The sequence below is a fragment of the Balearica regulorum genome, chromosome 17, assembly GCF_011004875.1.
Source record: "Balearica regulorum gibbericeps isolate bBalReg1 chromosome 17, bBalReg1.pri, whole genome shotgun sequence".
NCBI lineage: Eukaryota > Metazoa > Chordata > Aves > Gruiformes > Gruidae > Balearica > Balearica regulorum.
The window spans coordinates 14239902-14263011 of record NC_046200.1 but is presented as its reverse complement, the minus strand read 5'-3'; the positions used below and the strand labels follow the sequence as shown (position 1 = coordinate 14263011).

The 23110-nt window shown below is 37.9% G+C and overlaps 1 protein-coding gene across 3 annotated transcripts in view; it reads left to right on the top strand.

Annotated features, from left to right (window-relative positions):
* The window catches only part of MED13L (mediator complex subunit 13L), a 200422-nt gene that overhangs the window by 122339 nt on the left and 54973 nt on the right, over positions 1-23110 (top strand). The window lies entirely within an intron of this gene.

Sequence of the window (23110 nt, the reverse complement as noted above, 5' to 3'; positions counted from 1 at the left end):
GATACTCGTTGCAAGTTGCTGGCTGTCTAAATAGAGAATGTTCACAACTTCTGTCACTGATGTATTATTGGCCAGTGTAACAAAAAACCTAACACTTTGAACATTAATTTTACATTTAAAATTCTATATTCCAAGGAAGCTTTTACTTATTTCTCTGAAAGCCTGTCTTAACTACCAGTGTCTTAAAGAGGGGAAAAAATAGTCTACAGAACGCATAAGAAATGTAGGCGCTTTGATCACTATAGGCCATTGAAGTACCAAGAAAGTATGAAATCACTCATGCCTCTTGTTAGTTTGGCTGGGGTTTTTTGTGTGGCGATGGGGGAAGAGGGCGCTTTTTTGTCCTTTTTTTTTTTTTTTTTTTTTTTTAGTAACTTAAAACTGCTGGACTACTGCTTCTGGTGGTTTGGGCTTTGGTTAGGAGGTAGGACATGGTGTATGATCTTTGGCTTCCTCAAGATCATAAATGTTCTGCTCCTTGGTTGTTGTTTGGTGTTTTCCTTCCTTTGAATTCTCTTCATGAAGTTGCTTAATAAATTTCATTTCATTGAGAAATGCAGGTGTAGTTGTGTTAAGCTACATACTTAAGTGTGATTGGGTTTGACCAAAAGTTACAATAATGAGATGAGAATATAAATCAACTTCCTTTCCCTGCTCCAGTCTTTTAATTGTATTGTCATCCAGCATGCCCTTCAAGGCGCTGCTCTTTCTCTCATTAAAGTGCCAATCCTCTGTTTTTGCAGAAATTCTTTGCATTCATTCACTCATATATTCAGTATTTTCTCTTTCATGGGTAGAAATTTGATTCTCGTGCAATCTTGCTGTAATTAAAAGTGAATGCTAAGAGTCGTTACATGGGTGTAATGCACAGCTCCGAGGAATCGCAGTGCTGTGCTGTGCGTGCAGGCAGAGCCGATTTGCCTCTTCTGCACTGGGTGGATCTGGGATGTCACAGGGTTTGTCACCTGGCCTTGGATACCTGCAAGGGCTGGGTGAGTAGTTCTCTTCCCTTTTATTCCAGAGACTGGAACAGTGTACAGAATTGGATAAAACTTTTTTTTTTTCCCCCAAACTTAAGTCTCCCTTAAGTACTAAGAGCACAGGCACCTGAAAAGAGATATACTTGTCTGGTCAGCTCATTAGTATTGGCAGCTAATACTGCCATGGGAATGGAGTTGAAGCAAAATCTTGTGTGAAGTTGTTTATTGCTTGTCTGCATTCCTCTGTGCAGTGTTTGCCACATCTTAAAGGAATTCCTACGCTGATGTCATTAATTTTGCCTTCGTGCAGTTAGACTAAATGAATGTAACTTTATGGATGTAACTAAAGAATGATTTTGTGCATCTGCTTTTTGATTTTGTTCTTGAAGCAGACTGAGTATAAGAAGAAACAAGAAAACATTTTCTTCGGTTTGGGTATTTTGCTTAATCACTTACTGTAGTGTCTTAGCTTAATGAGCCATCTTTAGAGCCTTGTATTGATTTTACCTTTTTCAGTCCTAAGTTGTAGTAATTCTGTTGAACTGTAGAATAATGACATAGGCTTCATTATTTTTTTTCTTTGCTGAAACAGTATATATTGTTTATTAGAAAACATTTCTTAAGCCAGTTGTTCAGGTGCTTTCTCTAAACCGATTGGCCTCTAGCTTCTCTTAATCTGTAGTAGTGTTATTTTTTCCTTACATTGCCTTTCTGTGGATTTATTACAGTGTATAGGAAGCTGTTGCAAAGCACTAATAGTGGGAAGTGGCAGTTCTCTGCTCTGTGTAGGTATGTGAAGAGTACTGCTAAAAATTGATTTAGGGCATTCAGAAACTTTTATTTAAACTAATGACGGGCTTACTGGAGGTACAGTGTTATTTTAAGAGCAGTTTTCATTTTTTCTACTCCAATGTTGTTTGAAGTATAGAAAGGCAATTTCTTCAGTGACATAAGAGGTACTACAGTGAGATTGTTTATTTTGTCTCCTCTGCCAAAGAGGAAGGTACTGTTACCAGGGATGTGCTTACTTTTTGTCTGTTCTTATTAGTGAGTAATAAAATAAGACATAAATGTATGAATGCTGTGTCTAACAAGCAGCGTTCTCAGCAGGAACACAGCAAAATCTTTTATAGCTTCTGACATGTTTTCTGCTCTTGGACATAAAGTACTCATACGATTTTCTTTGCAAATAGGTTACCAATAAACAGTAGACTTACTTTGAATCAACATTCCTAGTATTCATACCTAAAGTTGTTATCCAAAAACATGCTTACCAGTATTATGCTGTGATGAATTCACAGGCGGAACTATGGGGTTTTTGATCCTGAGTGGGTTTACACAACCTCTTTGCACAGGAGTTAGAAGAGCTCTAAACTTGATCTGAAGGGGAAAAGGGATAAACCCAAGCTCACTAGAGGTAAGCCTGGGGGCAGCACACCAATGTTTGAGGGACAGTGTGCTAGCAAGATCCCTCGGTCTGCTCTCTCTCTGGCCAACGAGGCAGATGTCATTGTGGGAGTCTGTTACAGACCACCCAACCAGGATGAAGAGGCAGACAAAATATTCTGTAAGCAGCTGGAGAAGCCTCACAATCGCTAGCCCTTGTTCTCATGGGGGACTTTGACTTCCCAGACGTTTGCTGGAAATACAGTACAGCAGAGAGGAAACAGTCCAGGAGATTCCTGGAGTTTGAGGGAGAGAGCTTCCTGACACAGCTGGTGAGGGAGCCAACTAGGGAAGGCACCCCGCTGGACCTGTTTGCGAACAGAGAAGGACTTGTGGGTGATGTGATGGTTGGAGGCCATCTTGGGCACAGTGACCATGAAATGATAGGTTTTGATTCTTGGAGAAGTCAGGAGGGGTGGGGGGCAGCAGAACTGCCCCCTTGGACTTCTGGAGGGCAGACTTTGACCTATTTAGGAGGCTGGTTGAGAGAGTCCCTTGGGTGGCAGGCCTGAAAAGGAGGAAGATGATCTTCACAAAGAGTAATTGCATGTGATTGACAGTGGGAAGAGTTTGCTGTGGTATGAAATGAAAATGTAATAATGGTATTTTACATTTTAATTCAGAGATTAAAGATATTTAAGCCTCATAGTGTCTATGCTCTGCTTTTGTATTTAATAAATAAATAAAAAGGATTATTTTAAGAAATTTAAGACTGTTGGACCTCTGCAAAATGTAAGTCCAACTTGTGCTCCATGTTTGACCATGCAACTGAATGATTAGGTCTCTATCTATTTCTGTGCCAAGAGAGTTCTATTTTTCTCACATGCACAGAGAAATGTTAAGAAACATAGAATCTGTTGGATTTGTTCTGACAAGGTTAACAGTAAAGATGACAAGTGGGAAGAGAGGTTTGGGGCTTCAAGCAGTAACGCTCTACTAAGGTCTCCCAGGCTAGGCTTAGAATCAAGGTCTCACAAAAAACCACCACAACAACCAAACCCACCCTCCTTTTCAAAAAAACACCCAACGAAGACATCCCCAACCCCCCCAAAAAAACCCTAACCCCCCAAAAAAACCAATCCCCGCAACAAAACAAAAAACCCACAACAAAACCCCACTTGATTTTTCCCTCACTAAAAAGAAGGAAGAAGTATATTTTACAAGCTTAATATTTTCCTTTCTTCTGTGTCTTCTTAACTTGGTAGGATATTTTACAGTTCATACTTTCTGCCTGCCCAAAAAAAGTCAGATCTCTTCAGAATTTTGTTCTCAGCTGGACTACTAAGAGAATCTTCTCTTTCTGATTAATTTCTTTAAAAAAATAAAATAAATCAGTGCTAAGAAAATACTCTCTCCTTTAAGAGTGATGTTTGTAACACTTTTAAGCATTCTTGTCTCTTGGCCATTTTGAAGCTGGTTGTTTTGTTCAATTTGCTGTTTCTTCCCAATTATTGTTTTTTGAAGGAAAATAAGGCCTCATCTTTATGAAGTAAGTACCATTATTATTAATGTATCGGTACAACTAAAACATCAAAAAAGAGAAGTCTTTTAATTGTCTTTTAATTGTGTGCAGAAGACAAATGCCTGTAGCCTGATTCTCAAAAACACCTAGCATAAGGATTTCCAAAAATTGTAGCTTCAGTAAAAATGCTCACTGTCCTAATAAAATAGTTTGTAAATCTGAAAGTAATGGCTTGAATCTGACTCAGAATCACTTGTAGAAGATAGCAACACTTAGGAAATTTTTTTCAGGTCATCCCTAATAAATTTCCATCATATATCACTTGTAAAATGACATGCTTTGAAATTAAAGCACATATGTAGATTTCTTATTTAATAGATGAGTCACTTCATGAGTGAAAACAAAAGACCTTGGTAGAGTTTGCTGAATATTTTCTACTTGCTGGTTACATCCCTGGACTAAACGTTCCTCAGAGTTATGTACCTTTGTACTCAATATAGTCTTCTGTACTTTTCATCTGTCATGAAAAAAAATGGAAAAATAAAGAATTTATCAAGAAATTTTAGGTCAAAGCCTTTTCTACACATGGAGGATTTTAGATTCTTCCCCAAACTGCACTGCAGTGAGGTCTTATCATTAGTACTGCTTTCCAAGCTTTGGATTGTCTCAAAGGAACAGTAGACACCCTGCCTAAAAATAAAGCCGCATCCATCTGCACCCATTCTGCTCTTCCTCTAGCGTAGGATGTGATCACAAATACTAGCACAGGCTCTGAAATTCCGTCGTGCTTACTGGGAGGTATGCATAAGTCCATGGTAACAAAACAAAAGCACTCCAAGGGAGTAAAGGGCCTTTGTTTTAACCCTTGTGAAATAAGACTTTGTCTCATTCTCTCTCTTAAGTGTATAGTTGTTTGGGTTGTGATGCACTCCATTTCCAGTTAGTGATTGTGTAGAGTGACACTGACTCCGTAGCAGTTGCTATGGTAACAGGGTTTAAGTAGTAAAGATGCAGGTGTGATGTCACTAGGGCAGCATTGCCTCTTTTCCCCCTCAAGTTGATATTTTTAAACAACATTGTGTGACTCCATTCTGTACTGATTTTGCGCAAACAATTACCTCTTACATTTTAGACTTAAATTCTGGAATAAAATGCAAGTGTGGACTTTACCCTTTTTGCTGTTCTGTTGATGAGGACATTTCCACAGGCCGCCAGTTCTGTCGTTTCCATGACAGTAAAGTCAGAAAAGTTTTTAAGTCAGAATAAAGGAACTCAGTGGTACCTTTTTGTGCAGTCTATCTGTTGCCATCTGTAAATAATGGTATCTCTGATCCTCGAGAGCTTCTGTAACACCTGAAAACAGCCTCATTTTGCAGTGGAATTTTTTAATAGGTCACTAAGCAAGGACAAAGAAGGCTTGTGTTTTTCTGATAGTTACATTGGGTGGGTAGCCTGCGTATTGAGGAAATCATACACCCTAAAGGAAAAAGTGAAATAATTCGCATGTTCTTTACTCCTTTCGTTCATTTTCAATCTTAATATTACCAACCTGTTCCACACAAAACACCACACATCATAACCTTCACTGTGACTTTCCTCTTTGCTCTTCTGCTCACGTGTATTTGTGTGTCCTTTTTTCTAGAACAGTTGAATGTATCTCCTGCAGGAGTTGATTGTGCTAAAACAAAGGAGCTTGATAAAGGTCTGTGTGCAGACAGCTATTTAAGTGTGCGATGGAAGCCTGACATCTCTGTGGGAACAGTGTTAAGATTGTGCAGCCTATTGTACTTGCATCTTCAAAAACCTTCTCGTGTTTCCTGATAGAAATCAGACTGGTGAACAATCCCACCATTTACCAGAATATTTTCAAAAGGAAGTCATTCCTCCCTTCGTAGGGCATGTAAACACAATATTGTGAAGACTCTGACTTCAGGTGCCAGAGGTGAAAAAAGAGCAGTTCAGTGTTACCGAGAAATTTCTATTTTCTGCTGTTAGCTCTCTTTCCTTTGGAGCAGAGGGATACCAGAATAGAACATACGCTGTCACTGCTGGGATGCGGTGGATCCAGACAGCTCAGGGTTGATACATAGCTGTAGAGAGCAGACTGAGTACTGGATGAGGCTGCACGTTGCGTAAAATAGTTGTCCACACCACAGAGGGAAAGATGTGCCAATGCAGAGACTCTTGCTGATGTGGTGCAAGAATGTCCTGGTAGGGATGATCTTTGACCATACCTTTCACTGTCTTGGGTTGTTTCTAATTGTCTGCTCTTTACAACAGCACTTGTTCTTTTCCACGGTAGTAAAAGTGGTGGGAAGATCGACAGGAGTGATTCCAGAACTGTTCCAGGAATTCTGAACTACCAACAAAGAAAAATTTTCTCAGGCCACCTTGCTCCTGCTGAGCTGCAGTGGAACAGCAAGTCGCAGCAGTATAAAACATAACATGCCAGCCAGTGATTGAGGATGTACATCTAAACAAACAACCTTGCATTAAACAAAGCTGCGATAGGTTCTTTCAGGGTGTGATGTGGATTGGTGGAAGTTGACTCCTTGGGGGTGAAAATTTTTTTATCTGTCGAAATAGCTTCTGAATAAACTGTGTGTGTGCTTTATAGCTGATGAGGCATTGCTTAACGTGACTTGCAAAAGTGAGAAGCCTCAAAAAAACACAGTAGAGGAAATGGATGTACAACTCCTTTTCTTTTGGTCCCGTTTTATTAATTATGGTATGAGATGTTTTCTATAGGCTAGACTGAAAAAACTTGGATCCTGAAGCTGCAGACTATACTGAGGGATATCAATATGATTTCAGTCCAACTCATTTCCCTTCTCCCACGTTTACTGGTAACACCTGTGTTTTCTCTGTTTCTGGATTCTTCAGGAGTAGGATGGTAATGGTAATAGCTGTAGCATGGACTTGAGTTTTAAGTGTTCAGAAATTTTGGCAGGCTGTCAAGTTACCGGGGGGGGGGGGGGGGTGGGAAGAGGAGGAGGAACCGGAATTGGGAAGTGGTTATTTATTTTTTCTTCACCCTATAATTCAGTCAAAATTTAACAATATTTAATTGAAAGCATGAAGAGAATGTTTCTGACCTTGAGAAAAATCCTGCCAAATCTCAGTGACCTGTTAGAAATAATGAAGTCTTAGGGGTTTTCAGCAAAGTTTCGTGAACCGTGTACAATCTAAACACTTCAGAGGTATGTGTAAGTATGGCTAATTTCCTTTATACTAGCTTGCGTGTATAGTTTATGGAGTTCAGCTTTTCTTTTCATTTAGATTCCCTTTCAGTGCTTAATCTGGTGAGGCTGGTTTGAAGATCAGGACAAACTGCATCTCTTCCCTGCATGCTACTTACATGTGGGTTTGCATTGTCCACCGCAGCTCAGAATTAGACAATGCCTATACACAGGCAGGAGTATGTGCTTTCTGCACGGTAATTAATAGACTAAGCCAGCCCTTAGAGTAATTTCTGTAATTTTATTTCCATTCCTGGATTGTAGTAAATTTGAAGAGCGTTGTTTCTCACTTGCAAACAAACATGTACCTTCACAATAGCTAGCATTGCAGAAGCAGCCTAAAGTTTCAACCGTTTCATTTCTCTACGTGGGTGAGAATTCAGAGCAAAATTGGTGGTTGCAGCACATTCCTGCCTAAGGAATTGTTTGAACTGGCAGAGATCCTGAGTCAGCAGTATGGATGGTAATATAGGCCAAGGCACAGGCCTGGGTTTTAAAGAGACTTAAGCCTGCTTAGGGTTTACGCAGAGTTCTCATGTGTTTCAGAATGGAGAAATCAGTAACCGCTTACGGCAACTGAAGATTAAAGATGAATAAACGATACTGCTTTTCCTTTCTCTGGTGGTCATTTTGTTTCCGTGTCCCAGCTGAATGGGTGCTGTTCACGAGTGCTTTCTGTTTGGTTAAGCATACTCGGCAGCAGTATTTGTAGTTTCATTCTTGCAAAGGCACATAATTGGTATGCCAGGCATTTATATAAAATACCTCTCACCGCAGAAATGTTTTTGTGTGTGGTGGTGGGGTTTTTTTGGGGTTTTTTTTTTTTTTTTTCATTTTAGCAGCAGTTTCAGACAGAAACTTGTTCTTAATTCAAGGGAAAAACTGAGGAGGAAATAATTTATATTGTAAGATTACTTGGTGGAACTGAAAACAAGAAATCTTGCATTTAGTATGATAGAATAATTATTTTTCCTTCTTGTGATTTTCTTGAATTGTGTTCTTGGAACGTACTTTCTTTAGTTTTCAGATAGTATGTTTATCATATGTTTATGTAAATGTTAAAAATATAACAACTACTGGACTGATGCACAGAAATAATATTTTCCTTTAATATCTATTCATTTGAGCTTCATGTGGCTTCAGGAGGTATTTTTAACTACAGTTTATTTGAATAATTTTTCTTTTTAAACTTTGTGCTTGATTGGGCAGCTTATCGAAAAGGTGAATTCCTTGACTCGTTTTCAAATCTAACTTTTTTTTTTTTAAATAGCAAAATCCCATGTTCATTCTAATACCCTTCAATGTGTTATTTTGTGGGAAAGTAAAATGTCCTATCCAGTTCTAATATTAGTGAGATTGTGAGTGGTTTCAGTAGGCCAAAAACTGAATTAAATTTTTTTTTCCCCTCCTAAAATTGTGTTGCTGGAGTTTACTGTTTTGGGATGATGTCAGATACCTCTGTTACCCATCTGAGTAATGATTTCCTTGGCTGACAGATCCAGCTCTCCCTATCTTTAATGCCAAATTATTTTCCAGTACCTCATAAAGAAATGAAGTTGCAGTCTTAGCGAAGTGATGTGAAGCGATACAGTGTGACTAAATTTGTTAAACTAGGTATGTGTGCTTGGCAGGAAGAAATGAAATCCTGATCACAGAAGAGTACTCCTAGAAGGAAGATAACAGGTTATTACAGAACCTGAAATTTGGGTCTTTTGAGTCAAGAAATGAGAGAGTAAATAAGACATTGTCTTCCAGAATTAATTCAGGCCAATTTAGCATTAACTTTACATATACAAAAGATAGAAAAGCAGAAGGCTAAGGTGACATAGAGAAGAGCCTGTAGAACTATATTGAGAGAAGAGAGGAGCAGTAGGTAGATGAGGACTAGAAGGTAACGAAAATTAAAATAATTGTCTGGGACCTGCAATTGTCATTAAAAAACCCAAACATTCAGGATATGATTGGGAGCTGGAGCTCTAGAGAATAGAGACTGAAAATGGTTGACTGAATTGTGAGTCTTTATTTTTAATACTTCATATCCCTGCTAATGCAGTTCTTTCTCTATTACTAAACGTGATTTGTGTGCCACCTGTTTCAACTGCGTTCACTCTCCAGGGACATCAAATGGGAGTCAGCATGTAGAAGCTAAATTATTTGGAGAGGAATCAGTGATTGACTTAAACATAAAGGGATTAATTGGTCTCTAAACTAGTCAATTAAACTGTACTCTGAAAGTAGAAAGATCACATATGCGTGGCAATGAATAAATTAATGCATTTTTCATGGTTTTAATACTTTCTACATGTTGCTTAATATTGTTTTGGATCATGAAATTTATTCTGTGAATTGTGATCATACTGCATAATGGACACATGTGAAATAATTTTGTGCAACCATCCTCCTAACAGACAGCTGATAGCAGTCTTACAGCACAAATTTAAATCTGTATTAGTAGGTATTTACATATTTTGCAGTTTCTTTTTCAGACAATACAGCAAAGGATAAAAAATTTTCTCTGAAACCGTGCTGTAAAAATAACAGGCTTCATGCCTCTCTTCAAAATTTGAGTCCACTCTGTGTAACTCATTAATCTTTGTGCTCTTTAATAGCAGTGTGAGGGATGTCATATACTTAGTGCTTGGGGCTTGAGCCAGGTGTGCAGTACAAAGAAATGTAGAGAGATCTGGATACTTTGCTTGGTTTTGGGTTTTGTGTGTGTTTAGGGTTGGTTTTTAGTCAAGGTATAGTTGAGGTTTTTTCATTTTAGAGTACAAAATAGGCATTCATTTTACAGTAGTGCTATCCTCCTGCCAAATTTAAGAATTTAGCTGCAAGTCCTAGGAATATTAAAGCTCTCCATCAAGATTCATATTTCTTCATGTTCTGTAATTTAAATACAAGGTTATTATCATAGGTTTATAATCATGTAAATGTATCAGAAGATTTGTGTCGGGAGAGAACTGAACATAGAGGGAAATCAAGTCTTCCAGCACTTGCAAATCCTGTTTCCAGTTGTCATTTTTAAGTTGCTCTAAGATGGTCAGAAGTTACCTAGCTTACATGTTCTAAGAGCATGGCTGCTGCTTCACTGGAGAGCTCCCAATGCTGAATTTTACCTGCAAGATCAACTAAAAATTGGCTCATACTGGCCAATGGGTACATGAGTTTAATACCTGATGACTTTGGATTTTTTTAAGGTGGTGTGAATCTATGATGTAAAACTCATGGCGTAATGTTTTTACTTCTAGTTTTCCCTTGAAGTGCCCATGGTAAGCAGCTGTTTGAAAGCCCAAATCAAAACTGCAACAAATTTTTTAGATTTTGAGAATAATATTCTTCTTTTTCCTGTGTTGAAGAAAGTAAGTAACCATATTTGCCCCTGATGAGGTACTTGCTTTGTGAATGAAACTGATAAATGTAATTTATCAGTTACCTAGTGACAACAAAGTATGGGCTTATGTCCGTCCTTCCCCTTCAGTTTGCCATATTTTTTCAAGAATATCCTTTCTGAATGGCCTTAATCTAATATAATGCTACTTTGGATAATAGCATTCAGCTTTCATGGGGGTGAAGGGAAGAAGGGTGCATTAACCTACATTAGCAGACAGCAAAAATAAGCGTGTGTTCAGAGGCCTTGCTAAGAGGAGGAGTGGCATTTGATATGCTGTGTTTTTATTTTTATAACTTATACGTCAAAAGTATGCTATGTATTTGTGGTTTGGTATCTTAACTGTGGTGACAGAGCCTGCGTGCGTGTCTGGAGAGCATCTTTGTGACTGAGCGAAAAAGTAATTTAAATTGAGATCCAGCAAATTAATTGTAGTGTCTTTTAACTTGTGAATTACTATGGATTGATATTACCATGACAGTGCTTCTTAAATTAGTGAAAAAGCAATGAAAAAAGAAGGCTGCATGCTTTTTAGAAAATTAGGTTCCATTATTATAAGAAACATTTGTCTCTTATGAGATCTCAGGTTTCATTTTTTGAGCCCTATTTTTAGGATTTATGGACAACGATCTTACAATCTTTGATGATTCTGTATTAAACACATGCAAGCAGGAATGGTTAAGTGGCAGCATCTTAGTATCTGCTTCACTTTCTTTCCTCATGCTATTAGCAATCTGAGAATCATCTGATATTCACGTATTATTTCCCCTGATACTTTATACCTTCTAGTTAGGGTTGTTGTAGAGCAGTTGACAGCTGGTTTTGTTCTCATTTTCTTTAAATTTTTAGGTTCCTTTAACCTTGTTTGAACAGTACTGTGGTAGTTGTTTCAACTAAGTGTTCCCACACTGAGAAAATGTTGTGTTGGTTACTGAAAACTCAGAGCTATGGTATCTGTAGAGAGGGCCGCATGTATTACATAAACAAATAACGTGGTATTTCAGACTTTGCATACATAATTATACAGTGGCCCTATAAAAATACGTACAGTAATGCTTATCTACTTCACACTGTTCTTTCAAGTTACAGAGGTCTTGAGAGTAATCATTTCTAATAAATTGCTATTGAGATCAAAGCCATATTAAGGCAAACCAGATTATCAAACATCTTAGATTTTTAGCTGTCAGAGCTAATTGTGACGTAACCATCAAGACAGACTTTAGGTAATTTTTGGTATTTTGTTACGAAAGAAATTCTGTATTATCCGATGTTACTAGTCTTTTCAAATAAATGCAGTTTTGAATCTAGTAGAATACGGAGCAAAGATGTGGTGGCAAACTTATTTGTGGCTTTGAGTGAATCTGTGCAACAAGGACATGTAAAAGAAAAGAATAGTCTAACACAATTACTAAGGGACTGATAATGACTTGTGGCTTTACTCTAGAGTAGTATTAATTTATGAAAATGAAGCTCCTAATATAAATGTGCTTTGATACTCTTATGTACCGGTGTGTTAAATATTCTTTTTGTTTGTAAGCTGAACATGATTACATCGTTAACTTGACTTAACATACAACTGGCTCTATTAGGGTGTAATATTGAAAACTATGCTAACTTGATTTGAAAAAAGTCATCTTATTTTCATCGTCCGGACCGTATGGACTGACTTGTTCAGTACATGCTAGTGCCTGTCGTGTATCAGATGTCAAACCTCGCAACTTTTCCCTTGCCCTTTCTCCAGAGGGGTAGGAGGACTCTGCTTTCACAGTTAGGATGTCTGGCAGAGTGCAGACGGCACAGCTGGCAGAATAAGATGCCTGGTATTAGACATTTCAGTAGCCCAGTGATCACCAGCATGCAACAGCTGCTAATTCTAGAGCAGCATGACACAAATATTAATGGAAGGGATGACATTTTTACCTACTTTACGACCACTGAAAACATCTCTGTGGCGGGTAAAGAGAAGCCTTCTTTTTCCAAAGCTTCAGCTATACGTGGGTCTGTGACCCACAGGTTAATCATTGTGCAACCGTGCCAGTCAGTGATTCTAATACAGCTCACTTTGTGAGATGGAGTAATTGATAGCTGTATTATCTGTGATAAAATTACCGAGGAAGCTTAAATTTAAGGAGACCCAGGCTTTAAACTTTGCAGTAGTGAGCTGTTAAGAAAAGGTCAGTTTATGCCTTAGGCTGAAAAAATGGAATAGTTGGTTGGCGAACCTCCATCAGTGCTAGTCAGGCTTGTTCTTGAGTTTTGAGTTATTAATATTCAAAAGGATTTTTTTTTTCAATCCTGATCTCTAGAGCACAACTGCTCATGACAGTTCTGAGGTGATTTTATGCCTGTATGGTATTTAATAAAATGCTAAGACTAACAGCACGAAAAGAGGGCTTTTCTGGAGATACCACATGTAACTTAACACGTAACTTATTAATGTGCCCTGAGTTATGTGTCACTTTGAATATATGTGCTTATTGGGCTGCATTCCTGTTTTAAAGAGTATTAGATCTTCTGTGGAAATGAATTTTCCAAAGGAGTCCATTTCAAACACTGTGTGAAAACGCAGTGATTCAGACAAGGAGAGAGAGATGCCAGGAGGGTGAGAATAGCAGTGATTTCGGAAGTTTATATGCCGTTTTTCCTGATGTTGGCTTTTTGAGTATGCTAAAGCAAAAAAGATTGCATCCATTCTGACAATTTTCTAGTTAATTCTAATTCATTTTATAGTTATTACCAGCTGGTGCTATTGGTTTTAGAATAACTGGTAATACTGGTACAGATATGAGCAAGTTCCTGATTTTTGTTAAGGACATATATCTGAAGCGGCTCAGAATTTCCAGGGAAAACTGTGTGTTTATTTCAGCCTTATCCTGAATGTACCTTTAATAGACTTCATGTTGGTTTTTTTGGTATACTTTTATTGTAAAACCTGTACCCTGTATTACAGTCAAAATATGGTCACAATAACTTCTGTGTTTCCTAAATATGGCAGGATCAAGTGTCTTATCACAATGAATTTATATTCATAATGAATATGACAAACCTGCAGAATAATTTTGTGGTACTTACATTTTAAATAATTCAAAATAGTTGTAGTTCTAAATCAGCACTATTCTGGAGTGTAACACAAATGTAAAAAAAAAAACATTCAATAATCATTAGTGCCTCAAGCTATACATTGTGGTAAAGTGCTGACTACATCACTTACCTGCTGCTAAGGGAAGAATGTTGGTGGTGATTTCATTGCAGAAATTTTATTTCATAGATCCATGAGACTTTTTTCCTTTCTTCTTTTTTCAATTTTATCTGGTATTGATTAGATTTAGTAAAAACTGGATTTTATTTTAAAAAATCATAATTTAGCACATAAAATTTTTTAAGTTATCTGAATTTCTGTTAGAGGGAAACCATTTCTCTAATCTTCTTGACTCCAGACAGTGTATTTCCCAACCTGAAGTGCCTTACATCTTCGTAAATTTTAAATACTAGTAGGAAGATGCACATGATCTTCATCTATTTAGTAGTACTGTTTGGATTCCTGTAGTTTGATCTGCAGGTGGCATCCTGTTACAGAGATGAATCATGTCCCATTTGCAGAGCAGGAATCATGTAAAGTTGTTTTGAATGGGTTGTGCTTCTAGTCATGAAGTGTTAACTAAAAAAACTTGCATTGCCATACTCTGATTTTAACTGGTTAATTTTTATATTAGCAGATATATTGGCCAGACTTTTCAAGCCATCTGTCATTGTCCCATATTTCACGTATATGGTGCGAGGATAAACCTTATCCTTGGTCCAGGGACTTTCAGCCTTCCTTCTTACTCCATGTTGCCTTTGGTATTAACTGATGTGAAGAGCAGGATGCGTAGCAGTGGTCATGGCAGCCTTCTGCCTAATTTAATTATTCAGGGATGTTGTATCAGTTTGGATTATTTCTTTAGTAACCATCACCAGTCTAGGAATTATTTCAGTTCATCTTTAAAATAACGAGAGGCAAATTTTAGAACAGCTTATTTTGACAAGCCACATCATATACACATGTGCAGCTAGTAATAAATCAATAAATTTCCATGTTAAACATGCAACACATTTAATACAGAAAAATAAGATTTTGAATGTGAATATTTGTGGTAGATTCTCACTTATGGTGTCCTGTTTCATTGAGGATCACAGGAATAAAACTGCTACTTCAGTTGTGCAAGGAAGGAAATCTCAAAATGCCAGTAGGCTGGAGGAGCTACTTACACATTTTAAATAATCCATTAATAAAAACAAACTAAATATTAAACACTGTTTTAATGCATTGTAAAAATATGCTTATTTCTATATAGGTGTAGGTTTCAGGGAAAGAGCGAGATGGCTATTACTGTAGAACATGTTCTTCCCTGCAGAAATCTTGTGGCAAAAGCTCGATGATCTTTCCCAAAGTGAAAACTTCTCTCCTCCTAAGCCTGAGCACTGTCACAGTATAATTTACTTAACAGCATGTAAGCCCTGTTACGTTGTTCTGTATATAGTCCAGTCTGTCTTTATTAAGGTCGTTTAAAAAAGCCAAACATGGAACTATCTTAATCTAAGACATCATAAACAGCCAGGGCAGAAAATGCAGAGCAGTTTGTACTGCGTTCACAGTAAAGGTTACGTACGTTGTACGTGACCTTTCCTCCAGCAAAGACTTGAAGTAGGTCTTGTACGCAGAGAGACTACAGTGTAATTACTCCTCAAAATGTTAGCTAATGTGATGTGCAGCAGTTTCCCCTTGACTTGTTGGAGGTGTTCACACTGCTGTTAGCCCTGTCATGCTGCAGATTGATGTATCCATTTGAAGTATAAACTCCAGTATCCCTCCAGGCTAGCAGGTCATCTTGTGCATACATTTATACAGAGAAAAGAATAGAAGGTTGTTAGAGATGGGATCGGGGAGAGAATCTCTATAGTGAGGCATATATTAGCCTTGGCAAGAGGTTTTGTTGGTGACAACTGAGGAAGTGTTGAGATAATAAGTCTGTAACACAGAAAGCGTTTAGATAATGTTATCTAAATGCTTGCTGCATTGTGAAACTGTTATCTTAGTACTTTAACCCACCACTGGAAAAACACTAAAGGTAATTAATATTTATACCAAGTTTCTGTGCACACATCTCATACATTTAAAAAAAACCCCAACAGAATATATGAGACAACACATTGACTTATAAAATAGAATCATTAAAAGACCTGAGTAGTTCTGGGAACTGCTGTTCACTTTTCCGTCTTTTCCCCACACACATACACCTTTTTTTTGTGGTGTGGGGGGGAAGACACAACAAAAGAAAAGAGAAAAGCAGTAATTACCAAAGCAATATGATTTAATCTGCAACTTGGTCTCCTGTAGTCTTATTCTCTGCCGTAATTTGTGACACTGGGCAGAAAGGCTGCAGAAACGCAGATCGTTTCCTCTGTGTAACCAGGTTTCTCCCAGTATTGGTTTCCCTTGTTCATGAGACAACAGCGTTTGTCCTTTCACATCTTGTGGCACAGTGAAATGACTGCAACACATGGCTTCAGCTGGGTCTTCAGTAGCTTTCGAACAAGCTCCTGCTGAAGGGACTGCTGCAGTTCAGTGCCACCACCCTCTCCCCAGCTTTAACACACAGCGTATGTTGGGTGCAGCAGGTCTTCAGTTACTAGTGGTTACTATATGGTGCTATAGAGCACGAAATATGCTCTAGGTTGCTGTTTCACATATTCGAAGAGGCCTACACTGAAGCCATAGCGTAGAGAAGCCAACTATGTGAGATTCATGCGTAGTACGGAAGTGTGGTCAGCTTTGTGCTGCCTAGATTTGTTGGAAGGCTATTGTATCCAGAAAATTCTGGAATTGTCTTATGTCTGGAAATGCTTTCCTCGTTTAGTTTAGTTGTGGTTTCTGCAAAAACTGTTAGTAATTATGCCATGTTTCCTGAATGTATATTGCAAACTACTGAAGTTGTATTTCTGAATAACTAACTTTGTCTTATTTCAGCTTGGGCAACATTCAGAGTCCATCTGTCAGGCAGAGAGTACGTTATGGGTTACTTGCAAGTATGAGAAATGCCACATAAATGTTTTCCCTCTCAGACCGTATCTGCACTGCTTACTAGACGAGACAGGTCATGATCTCAAGAACTGGCATGCTATCATCCAGACTGCTTTACTGTTGCACGCTCCCTACTTGGCTTTGAGCAGTGACAGCTAGCGCTCTTCCAAGGCAATGCCCAGGAGAGGTTCTGGGGATAGCACAGCCAAGGCCCGTTCCCAGTAAACCAGTGTGGACTGTCTCCCTTATGGGGATGAGGAGCTTTTACCGTATGAACACGCTATTTCCCCTAAAGGCCAGAAAATGTCCCCTGCCCCTTTTTATTTGCTGCTGTTGATGAAGTCTCAGTTCCACGTCCTCTTCTGCTCTCTTGGTATATGTGAAGAAGCTCTCTCTGCTAACACAGCTGCCTGGCAGGTCCCTGTGGTTCCTAAATTGGACCATTGTATGTCCTAGAGAAATGTACTGGAGACCTGGGCACTGTGGGAGCGCCTCGTTTCTCTCATTTTAAGGAGAATGCATAGGCCACTATGCATTGGAACAGAAGGTCTGACTTCTCTAAAATCAGAGCAGAAGCCCTTTCTTCTCTCTTCCCATTACCTTCAGTCTGTGGTGGTTGTGGGAGCATTTATTTATTGCCAGATTACTTAAAAAGAGGTAATTTTCATACTAGTCTATTAAGTTACTCTCACCTGTTGGAGAGTGTTATTGACTGTAGGTGCATCCAGGTGCTGCCATCTCCTGTCCGGACCACCACTGTGACCTGCTACTAAGTGTCCTATTGCTTTAGACAAATTTAAAGGAAATTATTTTATTATGCTCTCACTTACTCTTATGTTCCAAATCTGTGCAGAGCCTTTTCATACCCTCTTTTGTATAGTCCACATCAAACAAGTGATTAGTCTCACTGGTATGACTGTTTCCCTAATGCATGTGGCTGACTGCTGCCTCTTTGCTGAGATCAGACTGGATAAAGCTATTTTGAGGTAACTGAGTTGAGGGCTTTCAGATCCCAACCCTAATTTTGATGGGAATTAGAACAGCCATACAATTTATTGGTCATAAAATACAATTAATTGTACACAGTCAGTGGCTTTATGGACAATTGCTTATAAACTAAAGGCAAGAAACAAGAGATTGCCAGCAGCCTGGTGGCAGGAAAGGGAGCTCAAGCTCATCTGCAGAGAAATAAGTCTTTGAAAAATTCTCATCCTTGAAATTGTTCCAAAACCAGGATGAATGTTTACAAATACAGGATTCTCAAATTTTCACCACGTTCTAAGTAACCTTTAGTGTCAATATTATCATCTGTTTCCCATTGACTTTCTGGGTGTGTAAGTACGTTGCAGTGTTTGGGACAAAACCCAGCTTAGAAACTGCGTGCTGCCCAGCAGCAACTCTTTCAAAATAGAAAAGCACTTTTCAGTGAATGATTCCAAATCATTAAAATCGTAACAATGAAAATCATCTCATGAAACTATTTTTGGAATATCCCTCTAATAAGGAAAAAAAAATTGTGATTGTTCTTTTAAGGTTTTGGGTTTTTTTTGTAGATACTTGTTGGTGCCCCCCAAATCCCAAAGTAATTGTTATTGGCATTTTTTATTATTTTCCTGAAGGAATTGATTTCCACATTTGCCATCCAAAAGGAGGTGTTTTGAAATCTGTGATGAGGTACAGTTTGGCTTTGTACACAGATGTACATTTAGTACGTACATTCAAAACTCAGTTGTGAATTGCAATACTTTGGCATTTTTTTCATTGAGGTTGTTTATATGGAAATAATCTCTTTAAAGTTTGAATGCAGACTAGTGCAGTTTCCATTGGGTATTTATGTAAACCTACTAACAAATGGAAAAAATACATAAATCCATCAGATGTTCTCCTTTCTCTGCCAGTGTTGTGTAGTTTAAACATAGTCATGTTTTCATACTCCTCACCTGATTTTTATATAGATAAGTAAATGTAACGCAATGTTATTTCCTTTAAGTGATTTATAGTTACTGCGGGATTGGCATTCGTAAAGATTAGGGAAGATCCTAAATATTACATTGACAAAGTATTCAGATACATTTTTAGGCATCTCAAAGGTTTTTTAAGGTAATAAAGATCCCAGAGGAAACATCAGGAAGACAGTTGTTGCCAGTTGCAGGTGATTAGATGCAAAGTTGAAAGGTTGATTAATGTAAATACTCTTTATTTGAAGATTTTTCTGTGTTACGGGGGAAAAAAAACCTGAACCTGCAATACTTAGGACAAGGACATAGATCTTTTCTTTTGTTATAAAAGATTATGTGACATTGATAAGGAAAAACCCCCGAAAAGAAATAGCAATTTCCTTGCTCGTAAAAGGTAGGAATCTAAACACCAAGAACAGATTCAAAATAAAATTAAGGGAAATGGCACAGAATATTCGTCACTGTGTAACTGGAGAGTGATTACATCTTGTTTTCTTTGTATTTCTATTAATAGAAGCCTTTTATTTAAACAATTATTTTAATTTTAGCGCATAAGTCTCAGTGAATATAGTAGAAGTGTTCTTCAAAGTATATGCTCAAGTGTTCTGCTGGCTCAAGACCACAGTGCTCAGCATTTTTCAGACCTCAGCCTTAATGCAGCAATAGTTGGAAATAACATATATTCTATATATGTTCTGTATATTCTATTTAGGAAGGTGACATCCTAACTGAGGCAGCCATCCGTCACCTGTAAAGGAAAGAAAGGTTTCTGAAAAGAGACAACAATTCCTGTGTAGTGCGACGAGAGTAACGTTAATGCTTTGCATTCTTCCTAAATGTTTCCAATTTTTATAAAATCGGATGAAAAAAATAGGCCTTACTTAAGTTTCTGTTGAAATTTTCTGATGGAAAACTTCTGTACCTACCACCGTCTCTGGTGGCACTGTTTGTATGCTTGAAAAAAAACAAGGAAAGGAAAAAATCACAAACCTCAAACCCTAAATGGTAGGTAGTTGAATTAATCCATCTGAATTATGTTTCATACAAAGTTCATGGGTACATGACTAAGCATTTCCACTTTGTACTATACCCAAGTCATAAATAATTTTAAATGCCCCCAACTATATTTTTTTAATGCATTAGATGCTTCAGTTTGAGATTTCTGATTTGGAACTGCTTCTAGGGAATATATGGCACGTTGCACTCCCCGATAAGGATCAGGAATGTCTAGTGGCTTGCTCAGGATGGTCACCGTGCTTTCACACTCCTGTAAAGAGACTTTGTCCCTTCTTCCTTTCCTCTGGGTAGGCTCAAAAACATGATTCTGAAGCTAGTTTGGGTTTTGTGTAATTCATTAATATGTGCAAAGTAAATTATAATGCAGCTATTCAAAATTGGTAGTATTTTTATTATTGTACTTGTTCTGAACAGTTATAAATTGACAGCCCAAGGTATTCCAGTAGACGTTGTAGAGTAGGGGAAATAGTTTGGAAGCCATTTCACATGCGCCTCTGGTGGTTTCTGGTATTTTGAATGTCAGGGAGATGAGAGAGAGTACAGAAATGAGCAAGTTTAAAAACCTGGAGAGATAGTAGAGTGGATTCTCAAAAGCCTGTCAGGTTCAGTTTTTGAACTAGGTTGAAATCAATTGCAATAAAATAAAATCAGTCTGACCATGGCGTTGAACATTTTTAGAGGCTCTGGTTTGATCTGCATTTTGTGATTAGCTTTTTTTACGGTGCCTGTGTTAACACAAAGAGTAGTAGATCTGTTAAGAAAACTGGATGTTGAGAAAACACTGTTGGAAGACTCCAGTCAGGACCTGAACGATTTATGTATTTCAGAGCTTTAGTTCGAAGTACGTAGGTCTTCATGTACACTGTAGTGCTATTGCTAAATGGTTATTGAAAGCAAAGCCTGAGTGCTCAGTCTGCTTCTGAATGCTGGCTGGTTTTAGCTTGGTAAGTTTTCTTCTACTTGAATTTTATTCAGAGATCTGTCTCACATTTGTAGCGAGAGTGATTTCTGCAGCTTGGTATTTAAGGAATTGTGTGAAATGTACTAAAGACAGGAATGTCAGGAGGCTAGGGTGTACATGCCTGAGTGGAATACATCACAGAGTGTGCTGACGCTATTTGCTTGAAATAAAATTCATATTTGTTACTAAAGTAAACATTTTACTCAGAATCTGCCAGAAGCTTATTAGGAGTGTAGGAAGTCCCCAGACCTTGATCTTTATTATTTTTGGTCTTGAAAGCTGAGCTTATAGCAATGACTCTGGCACCAGAGGGAGCATAAAATTTATGTAAGTGTTTCTTCTCTTGCAAAGCGCTGTAAGACCACCCCCAGGAGGAGGGCTTGGGGAAGGGAGCAGAAAGCAAGCTGAACGCTGGACGTGCGCAGGCCGGCTGGAGGCGTGCTTGCTCGGCAGAGAGTGCTTCGTACCATAAGGACTTGGTAGCTGTTGTCGGAAGAAATGGAATACTTGAGTGACAGAGATTTGTTGGTTCTCTTTCTCTAGCTGAGCATGATTTACTTTGGATCCAGTGCTAGAAATCATCCATCTTTCACTAGTGAAGTATTTATTGCTGGTCATGAGTAGTGATATTAATTCCTATTATTCTTTAATCTGTCATATTTGCAGGAAGGTAAAATGGGCTAATACTGTACTTGTATATCTTTTTTCCTCTAATTAGTCATATACACTTTTAATCTGAGGGAATTTAATCTTCTGAACTTAATGATTAATTTTGGTATTAGATGATTCTCAGTTGAAAATGTTAGTGGCATGTATTCCCTTCCCTGCAAAAACAAATGAAGCTTTTGCCTTTTAAACTCTGATTTTGTCTATTTCTTATTCTGACAGTGTTTATGGATAGTTGTGGATGTTGCGTAAGATTGCACAGGATTTGGTCATGCCCAACCACTTTGCAAGAGACTTGAAAGAGTCCCTGTGTGGTCCCAGAAGGCTATTTTTTTCATCAGTTCAATAGAAGACAAGCAAGACTTTCACGGTCAAACACTGTAGGAAGCTTGCAGAATCAGGAGGATTTCTGTGTAATATCCTAAAGACAGGAGTTGAAAATGACTACTTTACAAATAGCTTTGCTCTCTGCTTTAGAAAGGCTGACCTGCTGCATGCTGAACTCTGCAGAGATTATCCCCGCTTGATCTTGCACCAGATTTCTCATGTTTCTTTATTTACTAAGACCTTTTTTATACTAAGGGCTATCATCCTATATAAGGAGACTAATGGGTTTTGATCAAATAATTGGGCTTTGCTTTTTTATTTCTGGTCTGTGCAGAAATCCGTTGTTCAATTTTTAATTTTTTTTAACATGAATTGATTTGTTTTTCTTCTTGGGGCAGGATAGCTGGATAGAAACACTTGGCATCTATGACCCATTTTGTCCCATGTCCCATTCCTTCCCTTTCTCTCTCCTTCCCATCATGTAAATTAATGATAGATTTACTTCTGCAACACTGATAGTGAAATGTCTTTCCCTTGTGAAAATGGAAATCTAATGAAACTTTTTATTTCATGGAATGAAATTATTGCTACAAAGTACTTCTGAATACAGGATGATAGCACCAAGGAAGTTTGGTTGTTATCTGTCATTTAAGTAGCCTTTTCTCTCCAGATTTTTCTCAGCTGACCATTTTCTTCAGGTTTTTTGTGGTAGTATTTGAGGCTCAGAGAAGAACAACTTGTAGTACAGGATGAAAAGTTCTACACAATGTGTAGAATCATTCGGAGATTCAGTGAGACTAAACCAGCTTCGTATTCTAGACCATCAGTGCCTTTGTTTAAAAGTAGCTGACAGTAGTACAGCTGGTTGACTTAAATACTAAAGTGAAATTGTTATAGTCGCCTGTGTTGATTCCTTTTGGTGAAGGTAGTTAAGAGCTGTCTTTAAAATACTGGTTACGTTGTGGCTGGCCCAGTGCCAAAGCCAACAGCTATAAAAGTACGCACAGCTATTGTATTGGACAGAAAAATTACTGCATATTATTTACTGCACTTCAGCTCTGTGAATTTTTAGTTGATTAAAATGATGATAAAAAAGCATGAAATGGGTTTTGTTTTCTTTTTTCTTGTGGCTTTGTGGCAAGGAGTATTTAAGCAAATAGTTAGCTATGATGGGAGGTCATTCGATGGGTAGAATCAAGTGGGAACATTTTGAATACCATTCATTTCAAATTAAGTTTAATTATCAGTGGCAAATCCATGGTTCATCTTAGACCATTGTCAACTTTTTTTGTACTATTCATATGCTGTTATTTTCTTTAATGGACGGTCTCATGAGATGTTAGACAAATACCTTTTCTGTTCCTTTTTTATTCCTTTTCAGCCAGAATTTTTAAGAATTTTATGAAGACCCCTATTTTTACTATTTAAGTCCTGGTTAAAATCCCATTTGTTTGTAACGATCTTATTAATTGAAATAAGTAGGAAAACAAATCTTTGAGATAGTTGCCAACATTGTCAAATAATTGTCTAGTGGGAAGTCATTCTGTCGTATATGGTTATCAATCAGTCGATGAACCTGTACTCAGTACTGACAAGTGACAAAAC